This window comes from Fukomys damarensis, unplaced genomic scaffold (assembly GCF_012274545.1).
Source record: "Fukomys damarensis isolate Sample0158 unplaced genomic scaffold, DMR_v1.0_HiC HiC_scaffold_33, whole genome shotgun sequence".
Lineage (NCBI taxonomy): Eukaryota > Metazoa > Chordata > Mammalia > Rodentia > Bathyergidae > Fukomys > Fukomys damarensis.
In genome coordinates this window covers 23,293,934-23,312,030 of record NW_022900945.1, presented here as the reverse complement: position 1 = coordinate 23,312,030, position 18,097 = coordinate 23,293,934, and the positions used below count along the sequence as shown (strand labels likewise).

At 39.4% G+C, this 18,097-nt stretch overlaps 1 protein-coding gene across 6 annotated transcripts in view; it reads right to left on the bottom strand.

Moving 5' to 3' along the window:
* Lrrc8d (leucine rich repeat containing 8 VRAC subunit D) overlaps window positions 1-18,097 on the bottom strand; it is a 120,469-nt gene that overhangs the window by 31,994 nt on the left and 70,378 nt on the right. The window contains exon 2 of one of the 6 annotated variants that reach the window (XR_004515030.1): window positions 4,632-4,748. The exons of the other annotated variants lie outside the window; for them this stretch is intronic. The gene's annotated coding sequence lies outside the window, so the exon portion shown is untranslated. Of the gene's footprint in view, window positions 1-4,631; window positions 4,749-18,097 lie in introns of those variants that run through there. 6 annotated transcript variants of the gene reach the window in all.

Here is an 18,097-nt window from a genome sequence, read left to right as displayed (position 1 = left end):
AATTAGCATCGATACTTACTGACTCTTGGGGCCTATGGATTTTCTCTAGTCAGTAATGCTTAGGTTTAGGCCTCAAAATTAATCACTAAAACCTGCCGCTGTAAAAGTAATTGCCAGAACACCAACAGAATAGAGAGACAAATAGGGTTGGGGAGAAGGGTATATATCACAATTATTATGTTCTGAAAAGGAATTTTTTTCTCAGTAAAAAACAAACTTGCTTTGTAACTCAATACTTTATAGAGAGTATTATGAAACAAAGGAAAATAAGGAAATGAAGCAAAATAATTCAAGCTATAATTTGCTGAGATTCAAGTATGTGCTGGGCACTTCGAGGAAGGATTTTATGAGACTTTCATTTAATCAGTTCAAATTCTTGAAGCAAATTAGGTGAACAAAAGAATGAAACTTAGACATGTTAAGTAATATCATAAAGTAATGACTGAAATGTGACAGTCAAGGAAACAAAACTAAGCAACATATGTGTGTACACACAGACATACAGAGATAAACACAAGGAGATGAAGAATGAGCAAGGGGAAAAGTAATTTTTCTTTCTCTCCTTTTTTTGGGTGGTGCTGGGGATTGTACCCCGGGGTCTTGTGATGCTAGGCAAGCCTGCTATCACTGAGTTACACACCCAGCCCTGTTCTCTCTCTCTCCTGCAAAAAATGAATGACACCATAAGTACTAGGTCTAGATGGGCTCTAACTAACTTTAATAAAGCCATTCTGGCACCCAGAAGGGCATGGCAATTTTTTTCGGTACTGGGGATCGAACTCAGGACCTTGCACTTGCGAGGCAGGACAGTGCCACTGAGCTAAATTCCTGGCCCTGGCAGGGCTGTTTTATAAAGTTAATGCAAACAAACAAAAAACAAGCATTCTATTAAGACACAATTCTCTTTCCAAACAACTACCTTGTTTTTTTTTTTCTTTTTAAAAAACTTTTTGTTATCCTTTTAGAGAAATAAAAGAAAGTATTCAAGTGATTCTTGATGAGGATATTGGTTTTACTGACTAAGTTGTCTTCAAGTCAGAAATTACCAATGCTAGGGTATAATAAATTTATTGGTGGACAAATGGTAAAGAATTTAGATATACACTTATAGGGAAAGACATTTTAGGCACCGAGGGAAGGTCAAAGGCCCCTCAAACTGTCATTTATCAACCTTATAATCAAAATTAATTACAAACAAAGTGATATTGTAATATTTTATAGAAAAGTTTTGTCTAGGATACAGTTCAACCTTCAAATAAGTCAATGCTAGTTAGTGAGTTTTGGGTACCTGGATCTATGCTCAGAAAACAGATGAATAAAATTCTTTCATTCCTTCTTTTATCTGCCCAATTATGCTACATGGTGTTCTAGCATATTTGCTGCAAATACTGATAGCTCCTAAATAACCTGGGCGCCACAAACAATTCCAATCACAGGATTTTAAACTGTCTTGCCTTTTGTTGAAAGCAAATATTTTAATGCTTTAATGAAATATTAAAATGATACAGGTTGTCCATACACCAGGAGAATTACTGTAGGCTTCTACAAAAGAAAATTTAACAGTTCATCTCCGTAAGACAACATTATGATAAAGGTAACTCTATAAATACTAGGCTGCTCTATCAGAAACTACAATCAAAGCTAATTCCATTTCACCACACAATTACTTCTACTGGAAGAACACAAGGGTACTCCAAGTTCTATTTCCAGTAGAAATAAGAGCATTATAACAGGATTCTAATTCCAACATTGACATGCTGCTGGATCCCAGCAAGGACAATTAACATTTCTAGGTTTCAGGTTCCTTATTTGTAAAAGGACAAGACTATCTATAGTAGGTTGTCTTTCAGGACCTTTCCTGATCGAAAATTCTAAGCTTTAGTTCCCATTTAAAATCCAAACTCAAATGCGTCCTTTCAGGTTATCCCTTTGCCATCCCATTCCAAGGCAAAGTTTGCTAGGCTCTCTGAGTTTCTACACCATATTTACAGTTCATTAGGATAAATGTTAGGATACAATTATTATTTACCCAGCAGACTATATATTATTTCTGAAGAGAGACTGCCTTTCTGATCTTTATGTGTTTGTCACCTAACAGATTCTAGCTGCCAGTATACAAAAGATATGCTATAAATGTTTGTAAAATGGAAATGAAGTGTTTGTAAAGGGGGATGGGAGGAGGGGTGAAGGGAGGGCAGGGATAAGGGGAAAAAATGAGAACCAAGACCTGTCATGTAAAGGTACAAGATCCCAATAATGAATGTAACTGTACTGTATACCTAAAATGTACCAATAAATTCAATGAGGAAAAAAAAATATATAAAAATAAAATGTTTGTAGAATAAGCTTCAAATCACAACAATAAGAGTTCACTTAGTATTTCCTTTGTTGAGGACTTTGGTTACATTATAAACATTTTTATTTATACAGTATTTGCACTTTTAAGAAGGCAATCATGAGTTGAGCAACAACATGAGCTAAGTGCATTTTAAATAGTAAGTTCAAGTATGTAATACATTTAAGGAAAAACGTTCAGGTTAAGATTGCTAAGATCCTTTGATGCTGTACTATTTTGATTCACCTTGTAGAGCTTTAATGTCTTGTGATTCACCTTATAGAGGCTTCACATTTTTTTGTTTTACTTTATAGCGCTCTAACAGTCTTTTCCTCCTTCATTCCTCCTGTAAATTATGATCATGAATGGTGTTGTGCTCATTTTTAATGAATTTAACTGTTCAAGAGAAAAAGTGATCTCATAAGGTCAGAAACTGATTCAGAGATGGAAAAGATTAAAATGCTTGAAAGGAGGGAAAGAGAAAAAAGTTTAAGATTAACAGCAACAACAAAATAATTTTAACTAGGTGGTAGAAGAGTGAGGTTAGTTTAGGCCAAGGGAGCAAAGAAAGAAGGGTGTATGTTCTCTGGCCTGCAAATATTTAGCTTTCAAACTCCAAAACAGAATTTCATGTAATACTTTTCTGTTCTTCGGTGTTTATTTTCTTTGTTCATGCACATCCCTGGTGATGAGGAACAAAAGGAAGTGAAGGCTGCTGGCACTCAGGCAGAAAGGTACAGTGGAAGACAGCAAGCCCAGTCTAGAAAGATTGATGGGAAGCCCCTTTGGATCCCTTGTGTTCAACATGACAAATCACAACACCCTCCCTGTATGAATAAATGCTAGCGCATTTGTTTGGAGGAGACTGATTTATCCGCTCTGGGGTTTCTTATAAAGTACCACTTGAATTAAGATGAGCTGAAGTACACAGTGTAATTCAGATCGCTGGGCTCTACGCACACCTACTCCCTTTCTACCCTATAAACTGCAAAAAAAGAGCTGCTGAAAAGCTGGAATGAAATAAGCAGGAAAAGCAAACTAAATGCAGCTTGGAAGCATTAGCCAGTGAGGCTGAGTCGTGATGACTCAGCAGGTTAGAGTTGTGACCCTTATTTTCTGGAGTTCTTACTGCATTTCTTACCCAGTGCCTACTACAAATGCATGCACATGGGCCGGTCTTATCCCTAAGCCCATCTGAGGACAACACAGACTAGCTATCACAATTTGGCACCACACACAGGCAAGGCAGGTGCTTAGAAGGCCACCCCCAGTTTCTAGGTGACAATGAGCTCCCAACAGTATGGCTGAGAGCACCAAAAAAAGGACAGGTGCCATGGGCAAGAACACACCTGGCCAATCATGGTCTATTTTAAATTCTGTAAAACTCTGTTCTTTGGACAGGGCACAAAGTTGGAAAACAAAAAAGTTGAAAACAAAAAAACATAGGTAGGATGGAGCAGGATTGTGGGTTCTGTGGGCAAAGCACTACAAATGATCTTCCAAAGTTAAGCCATCAGCAATGGTAATAATACCGAGCCTCACTGCAATGATGACAGTGCTCTGCTTTGTCCTGCTCTTCAGCAGCTGAAATGCACTTGCTTCTGCTTGAGCGGACTGCTGTCATGCAATGCATTCTGCTTGTATTTAGAGTAAAATTCAACTTTGGGCTATGTCATGCTCACCACATGTCTGGCAGGCAATGCTTTTGGGCATCGTATGAACAGGTGCTCAAGTTCTGTTTTAGTCAAATAAGGATTGGTTTTTTAAAGGCGTTTCAGGTGTTGAAAGGAGGTCAGAAGTGAAATGTGATGGATGACAGTCAAAACACCAGAGACTACCATGGCTACTGCATAAAGTGTGCACCCTCTGCACACTCACAGCCCTGGAGATTTAGCTCAGTGGTGCCACCGCCCGCCTCGCAAACACAGGACTTGAGCTCTATCCCCAGTACCCTCCCCAACAAAAAAGAAAACTGGGGTTAGATCATGGCTGTCCTGACACCTGTCTTCCCTCCCCAATGAAGGTAACCAGGGCCCAGGTCACCTTTACCTTGGCAGGTATTGAGTCCAGAGGGTAATTGCTCTCCTCTTGCTGTACCATCTGGAAGGAACTCCCTAAAGAATTCACTTGGGGGCTGGGGATTTAGCTCAGTGGTTCTGCCGCCTGCCTTGCAAACACAAAGTCCCGAGTTTGATCCCCAGTACCAGAAGAAAGAAAGAAAGAAAGAAAGAAAGAAAGAAAGAAAGAAAGAAAGAAAGAAAGAATGAATTCACTTGGCCTAGCTTCCTACCCGAATCCTCCTCCTCATTTTCTCTTTGGGGCCAGCTGGCCTGCAGAAGTGAGGAACTCTGGCCTCCTCTCCTATGAGTGGTAGATAGCTTTTCCCCGAAGGTGGCCAGCTTCTGTAGTCCTGCTGTACCAGGAAAAAAAAAGAAAGGATGAGTTGGTATATCTAACTCTGGGATAAAATTTCAGGAGGCCCATCTGGCTGCAGACCCAAACCCATATTTTCCAAAAAACATTATTAATACTAAAGATGACATTTTTGTATTTAACCTGAAGATATGTAAACAATAACATGGTGAGAAGGAAACAAAAAAAAAACCAAACAATCCATTTTTGGTCTTGTTTTTGAGTGAATATTAGACCACAAAGTCCAAAACATGTTATCCAGAAATTTCTGTATGAATTCTTAGACGGAAACGTGGAAATGATACATTTAAAAGAGAAATAGTTCTATTAAAAATATTACTGATGACTTAGCACACGGAAATGGGTTTTTGACCCATGCAGCACAATGACTTCATGGAAAGTTTCTCCCCAGTATTTTATATGCCAAATGACAGGTAAAAATTTAATATGACAAATGCTTCCTTCATGTGTGCTGAAATACTGTAACTTGAAGGGCACCATGACATTTCCTCACAAGTTCTCTGTTTTTACAACTAAATATTTAAACTACCCTTCCTTCATAAAGAGTCACTATAATCTCCAAATGAAATGTTTCCATGTAAAAATTTGCCTGCAATCAAGTAAGGCAGCTGTAGACAGAATCACAACAGCAAGGCTACCTGTCTATTAAATCATGATTCTAGAATGAGGATGCTAAGCTGTTCGTTTTTCCCTGCAGCTTATAGCACCTAGTCATGAGACCTGTACAGTGCCGAGGGGCAAACAGAGCCCTAGGTAGAGAAGGCCCCAGGTAGAATAAACCAGCAAGAGGCAAATGAAACACAACCTGAGCAGAAGGAAGAACTGGTTAATTCAATGAGTTCAGATCCTTCCACTCTTCTTTTATATTTCTGTAGAGTCATTTTACGGAAGAAAACAAGCAAGCTCATTTCATTACCTGCTTCCTTTCCCTTGGCTTGACCTGAAAAGGCACAGCCAGGAATCTGGCCAGTGGGTAGCTGATATCTTTAAAATGGTTTGTTGTCTATTAAGCTACAAGATGCCCCTTAACTCCCCCAAAGAACCACAAGGTCCAACTTTCTTGAATTCACCAGTGTTGGATGGTTACTTACACCTGCCACCCAAGCTGCTACTGACTCGGGGCTCTTGAAGGAGCAGCACTAAGGGGAAAATGCTTGTGGCTTTGCAGCAGTACTGAAGAGGAGGGCAAAAGAGCCTTTCAAGGGGCTCAAAGGATCTCTACAATTAGCCTAGTAGCTGGCCACACTGCTCCATGCACTTCAGTTCTTGAGGCCCCAGCATTTCTGGAGTGTCCATGGAATCACAGCAACAGGACCACCTCCTGAGTAGGGAGGACTCCTGAGTAGTCTCAGGCCAAACAAGGAATTCAGGGATGAGGGTATTTATTCATCAGGGCAAAAACAATGAGTAAAAGGCGTCTCCCAAACTACTAGAATCAAGAAATAAATGACATGTGGATATTATGTACTCCAGTTATCAAGAAAATCTTAAAAGCATACATATGATTTAGAAGAAATCAATTCAATCAGAAATGACTGTAAAATTTCGGGTCTTAATTCAAGATACGCAATTAGTCTTAAGAGCTCCATTCAAGCGAAAATGACTGAAATGTTCATAAGTGATTCCTTCTTATGGAATCATAGTTATTACTACAGTTACAAACATCAGCAAACACCCCAGAAAGTAAGTGTGGTAATGCAGCAGCAGAAATGTTTAACTTTCTGAAGGAAATTATCCGGCCTACACCAACCAGTTGTACTGGAATCCGGAAAAGACCCACTCCAGGGTGCAAAACTGTGCATGCTTACAGAGTGTGGAGATAAAATACCCAAGATCTTCCTTTCTGCTAGTCCTGCCTTCTCTTTCATCAGTAAGAATAGTGTCACTTGACTGGAAATTACATGTGGCAATGTGACACTGTCAATCTCACTGACAAGGTATTCATAACAGCCAACTTTTATTTTGGTCAAGAATTGGGGGGAAAAGGATGAAGTGAATTAAGAAGAAGATGGCATTACAGAGAACAGATGTTAGTCAGTGTTTTTGAGGGGAGGCATTTTCTGAAATTTTTTCTTGCTAACCATTTAAACAATTTTATCACAATGGAAGGAAACTCGACATCAGTTTTTCGTCCACTCAAACAAAGAGTGCTACGAGTTTCCTCATGCAACCCCTATCTCCTTGTAGTGGATTAACTAATGATCAATTTTGTAAGCCCGGATGAACTGAATCAGTGTAGTCTGGGTGTGGAGGATCCACCTGAGGATTATTACCAGTAGCCCTAAAAGAGAACTGGAGGGGAAGATGTTGGCCAGTTGATTTTCTAGGAGAAGCTTGCTGTGGATGGTTTTCCTCATGTGAAGCAGGCTGATCTTGACAGAGAAGGAGCTTGGGGCTTTGCTGTAGTAGTCGGAAATGCTGCTGTTTTCATCAGGGGAACTCTGATATTCATCGTGAGCATTACTTCCTCGCTCCAATGTGGGAAGCCTCAGCTTGTTGGCACAAATCCTTCATCTCCTTAGCATAGGATTTCTGGCTTCCACCATTAGCCTGAGGCATTGCCATGGGCTCTAGGCCACTGGGTAGAATAGTGGAGGACATTGCCTTGGACTCTAAGCCTTTAGCTAGACATTGTGTGGGAAATTTCTGGCGTCCAGGACCTCAGTGGAATTCTTTAGGCCCTGATGTGAGGTTAATCTCTTGTACTCCTTTGCATTTGACTTTTTTGGTAATTAATCCTATAAACTATATGTCTTGTAGTAAATGTATTCTCTTGTCAAATCCTGCTGACTACAACACTGCTCTTATCTGAACTTACACTATAAAAGAATGTGGGGCTCAGAGTCACATGGTCCAGGGTAGAAATCCTAGACCTGCCATTTATTAGCTATGTGGCTTCAGGTGGGTTCCTTTACCTCTGTTTCTTTGTTATCTTAAGGTGGGACAATAGCATTTTCCTGAGTGGTTGTGGTGACTCCATACATATACACATTTATCTCAGCACTTGGGACTTTTAATGTGTTTAACTGAGGATAATAACACAGGCTTATCCAGAGTATAAAAGTAAGAACTGGTAGTTACACGGGGCCTATGCAAAAGCCAGATGTTCCCCTGAATGGCAATTACACAGAGAGAGCCCATTAGAAAAAGGTCCTCTTATTCTATGGGCACAGAAGACTCAACTCAGTCATTTCTTTTTCATTGGCTACAGCATCTTATCAAAAGGGTCAGGCTCCAAGGACTAAAGGCAGGGCAAGAGAGAGATATAACACCGAATGCCTGAGTCTGGGAGAAACTGGTTTGGGGCAGTTCTGATAAAATAGTAGCAAACAGTTCACAATCATGGGATCCTGAGCTTGAAAACAAACAGGCCATTCAGATATGCACATTTTATCAGTATGGTCCAACTTTCCAGCACCTTCCCTTCATGGTCCCTTCGGCAGAAGCATCTTCCAGACTCCCTCTGCCTCTGAATTTTCATCATGCCTTCAAATATTTAGGGCTTTTTCTGACATTTAATTATTGTGAAGAAAACACAGCTCTCAAGTAAATAATAAACCCTGGGAGAGGTCAAATGTGCCCCACACTACTGGTCACTTTTCTCTTCCTTGTTGCCTCTTCCCCAGGATCTTTACATCCAATACAGAAGTGCTCGTAGTGCAAAATGAAGTGAAGAGCCATGTGACATGATGTGTAAAGTGAACCATGCAATAAGAGATGTATGTGTCTCTGGTTTGTTCCTGTCTCTGTGGGGCTTTGGTGAAATAACTGAGTCAGAGAAGTAGAGGGAGGAAAAACGAAGCCATTGAAGGTCCCAAGTGCGCAAGAGATTACAAACTGAAATTAAACAAAAATAATAAACCACAAAGTAAGTATAAAGAGGTCCAGCAAAGGCTGCTTTTGCTCGCATGACTGCTTTGACTAGGCAGTCAATATAAACTTCTTTGTTTGCAGTGAATATCAGATTTGTTTAAAATCATTTTCTAGTGGCATCTCTGCTTTCCAGGTGCCCTATATACATGTTTAGTCAGTCTGTCTGGTAACTGAGCCCTGGCCGGCACCAAAAAGGATTCTTTCCAGATCCACAGAGGCATCCATGAAAGACTGGAGTCTGGCAGGGGCTGGGTAGGTGGCAAGGGAGGTAAGGAGAAAGGGGGAGTGAAAGGGTGGGGCAGGGATGAGGACAGTCAGAGATAAGCAATGACACAGTTACAGTAAGGACACCAAGATGGATTCCTGCTAGCTTATATCTAGACAGAATTTCAGAAATGATCTGACCCCAGTCTTCTTTTACAGGACAGAAATGATGGCCCAATAACGGTGACTGGGCTGCCAGTTAGAGGCAGGGCAGGAACTGAAACTTGGCTCCCTGGCTGCCTCTTTAGAGCTCTTTCCACTCAGCACCTCTCCTCCTTATACTTACAGTACACAGGCAATCAGAGTTCAGAGAGATAGCTGGGAACTCAAGCTGTCTCGGGAAAGCCCTGCAGACTCTCATGCCCAGTGCTGCATGCTGACAAAGCAAGCAGCAGAACAGACCCATGGTTATCACAGCTTTTGATGAAACCATTTGGTCTTCTGATAGGATTTGCTGGGCTAGAAATGTATGAGCATAATTTGTTTCACAACCTTGGGGAAGTCTGGCTATTATCAGACACTCAACAACTTACAGCAGACAATTTAAGCCAACAGCACAAGAGTTACGTACCTCTTACCCACTCTACCCACTTCTTGACTCCACTCACCACTACAAAGGAGCTGACATCACTACTGGACACATGGCTTTGTGACTCCTGATTTCCAAGATGTTGCAATTACAAAGGAAACAGGCTGAAGATGAGACCTATCCTTGAGACATCTACTAAGGCTGAGAATAGTTTTGAAGCAATGCTGCTGCTATAGTTTTGTTGGTTTGAAAAAATGCGATTGACACAGAAAATTATTGTGCTGCTCAAGAGAAGCTCTGGCTCTGCTCTGCATGGTCAATAGATCACCTCTTTAGTTTAAATACAATTCAGACCTCCTGAACTATGAAGGTTTCCTTGATAAAACCAGGCTGCTTCCTCTGACAATTTACTTTCTAAACATGCTTAAAGTCCACCCCAATGTTAAACACAAACACATGTACATTATACCCGTCCTGGACAAGGGGTTATGTTTATCCTTTTTTTTTTTTTTTTGGTACCAGGGATTAAATTTGGGATCTTGCGTTTGCGAGGAAGGTGGCAGAACCACTGAGATAAATCCCTAGCCCTATCCACGGGTTTTGATGATGTACATAAAATCACTTGGGTTAATTCCTCTTCCATATCTTGCACAAAACTGGACAAAGAAAACAAGATGACTGCTTTGATCTACATCTTTCACCTTCTCCACCCTTTGAATTCTATGAGTTAGTCCCTGCCCAATACAAATGCTTATCTCCCAAGGGAAAGCAATAATTAAATAAAAGACCATTAACATCACAGCATCTCTCTTCTAGATTCTCATCTACAAATCTTTGCCCACTGGACTTCCTCTGCCTCAAGTATCCAGCTTTCTCAGATTAAACTTGTTCACTTCCTGTCTTTGTCTGCCATCAGTGTGTGTACAAGCATTCTCTAAATCTTTATGCCAGTAACCCCATCCTGATCTTTCCCTCATGCTCCCAGAGTAAGTACCCTGTGCACCTGTGCTCTTCTAGTCTTTTACCTGGTTTTAACTCTCTTCACTAAGCTGTAAGCTTTTGCAGAACAGAAGGAGATAGCTTAGGCATGGCTTTTTCCAAGGACTAATACAATGCTCAGCACATAAAAGCAGTGCAATAAGCATATAGTTGTAAGGCATTACCACACATTATTTAGCTGGATTCTTAGTGACACTGTAAGGCTACAAACTGTTGGTCACATTTTATAGACAAAGAAACTGAGGCTCAGAGAGATTTTACAGAATCCTTCAAGTCATCAGTTTTGACACCTCAGCCTCCCCAGATAGATTTTTACTGGTTACCCCTGTAATCAGTTAACTGTACAGCTTGCACAAAGAAGACAAAAGAGGAACCACTGATCCTCTGATAATAGGCATATATGTAGTAAGTGACCTGCCCAAGTGAAGAACAAATACATACAACTCTTTGATAAAGTAGAATAATTGTTGTAAAAGCAGGTATGATGATCAGATATGATGATGGAGTTTACATTAGTTCTTTTCTCAAGGAACTTTCAGTCCTAAAGCTCTGCAGACATGTCTGGAAGCCACGAAAGAGACACAAACAAAGTTTATCTGGTTATAAGGTCATAAAACAAACTGTCTCTGGTTAACTGCCAACAAGTCTCAGATGTCTTGAAAGAGCTGGACATGGGACAGCTGTGGTGGCCGCCAAACTAGAAGTCACTTGGATGTGGCTGATTATCCATTAGGGCTCAGAGAAGCAGCAACAGGCAGGAACTGGGGCAGCTGATGAGACAGGGTAGATTTAGGCCTTTGACCCTTCATGGCCTTCTTCAGAGTACTTGTTTCTCCTAGGCCGAGGAAAGTGATTTCCAGTGCAACTGTACCCGAGAATAGCAGCTGTACCCCAGAAAAGCACTCAATGGTAGGCCTTGTAAGAGGTGCTGCTTTAGCTGGCCCTGGGTATGGCCCTTGCATAGGCATCTGAACTGTTAAAAATTTCTACAAAGTAGCTCATCTGTTTGATACAAAATTAAGGTGGCAAGCACAATTATAACACCTTTTGAAACTTTATCTGAAGCCCATCAAAATTTAAAACACTTGAATGGCCACTTAGCATAACTTTCAGAGACAGAAATAGAATGTTCCTTCGCTATAAAATAGGAGATTTTCCAGGCTTTTCTACACAAACATTTCCAGTATCAGAGAACTTGCTACCCTCTAAGGTACTTTGTAGTTCTATATAAGAACAGGTGAACATTATGGCATGTAAACTGTATTTCAGTAAAGCTATGCTTTTAGTAGGTATTTTGTTTCATTTTAGGAACAGTGCTTATTATAAGAAAGTACCTGGAGATCATTCTGAGAAATTAACCTCCTTAGCTTTATATGACAGTGCTTATAAAGCGAGAACTATTGGTCCTGCTTTTGTTGCAGGAGCTACTCAGATATAAGTCTGATTCTTCCACTTGACTCTGGATTCAAGCACATTGGGCATGAATCCATTTACTATCGGATCTGTGTGACCCAGAGCAAATGAGTTCTCTCCAAGCTTCAACTTCCTTATTCAAAGAGAGCGTATTTCTTTTGTGGGATTTGTGAGGATTGGGAAGCCCTCTCTATCTGAAATACTGTATGATGTTCAATGAATAATGTTTTCCTTCCTTCCCCATCTCCATAATGGTAGGGCACAAGTCTTTCACCCAAGCCCCTTTTTGTGAGGACTGGGAAGCATTTTGTATTTGAAACAATGTCTGATGTTCAATAAATAAAGGTTTCATTCTCTGCCCTTCTCCAAAATGGTGGGGAGTCACAGGTCTTCCCCCAAAGTTCCTCTGTTGTTTAGGCTAAAAATCCATAATGTTGAACAATCCACAGATTTTTAAAATGATTCTTCATCAGGTAATGGTTTCTCAAATTTAAAAAGGGGTGGAAGCTGGGAGATGTAACTTAGATCAAATCACTGGGTTTTATCTGTAATTCTGGGGGGGAGGAGGCTCACATTATGCTATTTAGAAGATATATGTAATATACAGAAAAGTTTTTATTATGCACACATTTATACAAAGTCTGGAAACATAAAACATTGCTACATCTTGACATCCCCCCCCACTGCCAAAGATCTATATGTCAAAAGTTTGGTCCACCAGCCATAATGATACTGGGAAGTGGAGGAAACTTTAGGAGATAGGCCTCTTGGAAGAAGTCAGGACATCGGGGGTGCTCTTCAAGGAGTTATTAGGACCTAAGCTCTTCCTTCCCATCTACCATGAGGTGAACAGCATTCCTTCTCTGTGTGCCTCCACCATGGGGTAATGAGCCACTATAATCTAAAGCAATAGGGCTAAGGGACCATGGACTGAAACTTTTGATATTGTAAGCCAAAATAAACCTTTCCTCCTTTATGTTCATTAATTATCTCAGGTCCCGATGTAATAGCTACACTACATAAAATGTTTAGCACGTATTTGCTGTCATACCATTCTTTTCCTGGTATTTCCCACAGAAAAGTTACTCTGGATACTCTGCAGGGATACTCTGGAGTTTCAGGCTCAGAGACCTTTTGTACCAAGCCTTACAAATTATACACAGATATATGCTGCTTTAAGAAAATGCGAAAAAGAGATCACTAGAATCATAAAAGAATGAGGTATGATTATTCATTTTCTTAGAGGTCTCTCAAGACTATCTAAAAATAATTTAGCTTATAAAGAGTCTCACACTTTTCAGAAGCCCAATTGCTGTACAAAATATGTCACATGTGAATTGAAACTTGTAGATATGAAGATATTTTAGTAATTAAAAAATTTACATACGTGAAATCTGTTCACATAGATGAACAAAAAAGGAATATATACATCTTTATATAAAAATTTCAAATCAGCTGGGTACAGTGGCACAGATCTGTAATCCTAGCACTAAGGGAGGCAGGACTGCAAGTTCAAGTCCCACCTGGTGAGCCCCTGTCTCAAATTTTAAAAGGGACAGAAGCTGGGAGATGTAACTTAGATCAAATCACTGGGTTTGATCTGTAATTCCAGGGGAAGGGGGTTCACATTATGCTATTTAGAAGATATATGTAATAGACAGAAAAGTTTTTATTATACACAGTTTTCAGAGCTCGTTCAGGGCAAGGCTAAGTGGCCTTTGAAATGAAGTGCACGTTTGGGATAAAATTACCTAGCTGGGAATTTTTTAAGCCATTTATTTGTTTATAAGGATGGGTTGAATTAAATATACCATGTCTGGCAAGTCTGTAAACACAGGGTCTTAAAACCCATCTCAAATAAGAAAAACAACTTTAAGTTCCATTTTACCAACTTCATAATATATTTTATGAATATACAAGCTTATATTTTCTTTGATAGTAATATAGAAGTCCTGCATGCACTTGCAGTACAAGAATATGAAGTAATTTTTTCTCAAATATAGTCCCTAGAGTATCTTATCTGGTATTGTTATCCAGCACACATATCTGGAATGCCAGTCAATTAACACTGGGCACTGGAGCCCTGACACTGCATGCTCATTGGTAACAGGTGGGTAGGGTAAAATATCTGTAGACAGATTTGGATCCTGTGGCTAACAATGAAAGAAATTTACCTGTGGCAGGGAATATAGTTTTTTACTCTTTTATAACATGGTTCATTCTATACTTAACAGTATGTCCTGTGCTATATAAGCCAGTATCTATGCTGAAGTTGTCTCCTGAGGACAAAGACAGATATTTGAGTGTTAACTTATATTTTGCCTTTGCAGATATACTTATGTCACTCACATGGAAATAGTGTTAAGTACGCATTATTTTCTACAATTCAGCTTACTTAGAATCACACTGCTAGCATATGTTCCAGTCATCTTCCACAAATTCATTTCTTTATACCTGTCTCAGCTACTTTTCTCAATGCCGAGACAAAATACCTCACACCCAAAGTAAAAGGGAGAAAAGTTTATTTTGGGTTATAGTTTGTAGAGGTTTCAGTCTATAATCAGCTGGCTACAAGGCAGTGTGGCATGGCAGAAGGGCATTGCAGAATAAGAAGGAAGCAGCAGAAGACAAGCAGCAGCAGCAGCAGCAGCAGCAGCAGCAACAACAAGAGCAGCAAGCAAGCAACAAGCAATAAGTAACAACCAGGGAATATCTTTCTGTTCCTTATAGCCTACCAGGCTATTCACCCTTAGACTGGGTAACATTCACACCCAGGGTAGGGCAGCCTTAATCCTAGCATAGCACTGTGAATCAATTCCAATTATCACATCCTTTTCCCAGCATCACAACCCTTGATCAAGCCAGCTCTGAAAAGCCCAACCTATGACCACATGGGGCTCCGGGGAGACATTTAGACACAAGCCATAACAGTATCTCTGTGCTACAATACCAAGAATGTTATGTACTTGGCACAATGAGACAACAGTAAAGTGAGAGATAAGGGGATATGAGCTGCAGTAACAAATTACACAGACTGGTGGTGTAAGAAAATATTTATTTCTTACAGTTCAGGAGGGTAGAAAGTGAGATCACATGACAGCATGCTTGGGTTCTGTGGAGCACCCTCTTCTGGGTTGAGACAGCTAGCTGACTTATTTCTCTTACAGCTACACACAGAGGAAAGGAGCAAAGGAGCGGAGAATTTTTTGTAATAGCAGTAATCCCATTCACAAGAATAGACCCCTGAATACCTAATTATTCCCAATGGCTTCACCTCCTAATACTATCACATTGGGATATGCATCTTTTGGGAGATATAAACATTCAGGCCATACAGGAGTCTTCAGTCTTTACATATCACTGGGACAGAGGTGGAACTTAAGGGTTTAGGCAAAATCTTAAATTGATTTGGAAAACACACGCAAAAACTGAAAACATCAAATATTTGCAAATACCAAAAAAGAACAAGCCAAATGAACGATTAAATTAACCTAGGTTAAAAACTCTCATTTACCACACAATGTACTATTGAAAATACACTGCCCACAGCCATCAAAAGGTCTTAAGTCTAAAGCTGAAGGCATGTATCAAAGCAGAATTTTATACTATTAGAGTATTTAAAAATAACAAATGCCCATTAAAGTACAGACAGGTTTTCTACTATGGAGTGTCACTGTATCTAGGGAAGAAATGTACACTTGGGATGACAAGCTCATTCTTATCCTTTGGGAACCCATAATTTCTAATGTTTTGTTTTGTTCTCAGATGACACTTTGTCCCTAGGGAAATATGCTGACTCTCTTGCATTTCTGGTCCTTCACCCCCGCACATCCCACCACTATCTGAACAAACAGGATAAAAATGTAAGCTTATAAAAATCAGAAGTTTTCTAGAAAAAACGGCATTAAATGTGCATGTCAAGTTATATGTGCATGGAAGTTATAGCCACAGTCCAGCCCTATGAGTGAGATTATTATTGGAGTGTGCTCAGCTCCCGTGTGCCTCAGGAACGTTGGATTTGCTTGTTCCTCTGTAGAACAGTTTCTCCTCCAGATCTTTTCATTTGTCTCTTCCTATCATTCATGGTATCACTAAACTGTCACCTCTTTAACTGAGAGTTTTTCTGATTAGCACCATCCCATTTCACTATCTCCATAGCATATATAACTATTTGAAATCGATCTTATGATTTGTTTACTTGTATATCCATAAACTGAGACCTTATCTATTTTGTTTATACTATATTCATAATACCTATAACATCTATAATATAGATGTTCAGAGCCATGTGTAGTAATAAATGCCTATAATCCCAGCACTCGGGAGGCTGAGACAGGAGGACTGCCCAAGTCTGAGGCAATCCTGAGCTACACAGTGAGTTCTAAGCCAGCCTACACTACACAGCAAGACCCTGTCTCAAAAACAAAAATCAAATCAAACCAAAAATTAGTAATACAGATATTTCATAACTATGCTTAGTGAATGAACAAACAAATAAATTAACCAGAAGTCAAATCATCTTTGTTTGGCCAAATCTTACCTCTTTGTGCTATAAGGGATAACCACCAGAGACAGACTACCCTGATCTTGGGCAAGTATTTGACAAAGCCAAAAATGACTTTATAAATTTGACAGAAATAGCAATCTAGTGACAGTTGCTTACAGGTCAATTCTCTATTCTAACACACTGCTAAACAAGAGAGGAAGGGCTGTCTCTGCATGTGCTCGGGTCCTGATTCATCCTACATGGCTCTCAAACTCTTGGAAATGATTTCTTTTAAACTATGCAAAGAAGGACAGCAAATAGGCTGGATAATACAATCAGGTATCAAAAAGGTCTCCACAGACTAGATAAAGAAGATGTGGTTTTTCTATAAAATTGGAATACTACTCAGCCATAAAGAATAAGAAACTAGACTCATTCATAGGAAAATGGATACATATTGAGGATATACTCCTAAGTGAAATAAGTAAGTCACACGTGTACAAATACTGAATAGTTTCTCTGGTGTGAAAAACTGTAATTATACATAAGATCCTAATGGTATAATTGACAATGTGAAATAGAAGAAAAGGGCTAAAGGTGTACAGGAAGTGGGAAGGGTAGCGGAAAGGTAATAAGGGAAAAGAAAAAAAATGAGAAAATTAAAAAATGGAAATAAAGTATTTGTAAACAGGGAAGGTTGAAGGGGTGAAGGGAGGGCAGGGATAAGGGGAAAAAATGAGAACCAAGACCTGTCATATAAATGTACAAGATCGCAATGATGAATGTAACTGTACTGTATACCTAAAATATACCAATAAACTCAATGACAAAAAATAAAAAAAAAAAGATCTCCACAATTTGAAAGGCAAGCTAAACCACTTAAGGATATTTAATAGAGATCATCCCTTATATCCAGCACAACTCTCTTTCAAAATGGATGGGGAAATAAGACCCTTCCACAACAAAGAACACCTGAGAAACTACATGAATACCAAACCAGCACTACAAGGAATTCTAAACAAGATCCTAGAAAAAGACAATGAAGGCAACAACACCATGAGGCCCAACAGACCAAATCAAATAGGCAAGGCAAGAAATTAAAAGGACAAGGTGAAAAAGTAAAAAGAGTCAACAAAAGGCCAATACATGTCAATAATAAGTCAGTACATATCAGTTATAACCAGCAATGTCAATGGCCTCAACTCACCAATCAAGAGAAATAGACTGGCAAAATGGAATAAGAAGCAAAATCCAACATATGTTGTATACAAGAAACATGCCTAGTGCAAAAAGAAGTCCATAGACTGAAAGTGAAAAGATAGAAAACAATTCTCCATGTGACAGGAGCCCAGAAAAAAACAGGAGTAGCAATCTTATTTGCAGACAAAGTAAATTTCAAACCAAAACTGAATCTAGTATTACTGATGTAGGACGGTACTGTATCATACCTCTATGAATGTAAAATATCTAGTTCCTGCTCTATGATATATAGTAGGGACTGTGCTTTATCAGAGCTACATTTAATGATATTACTGTAGAATGTTCTCTTTCCAGATGATGATTAAGAGGCTAATAGAAAAAATGGTGCCAGGTACCACAACAGCAACAGAACTTTGCTGTTTTCTGGATATTATTCTTTTCTTTGTTTTTTTTTTAATGGAATGTGCTGAATGTCTATAATTTTGTTCAGATGACTGCAGAACCTGGAAAAGCTGTTGCTGCTATCGATGTATAACACACTATTATTAGTCTTTTTATATAAATA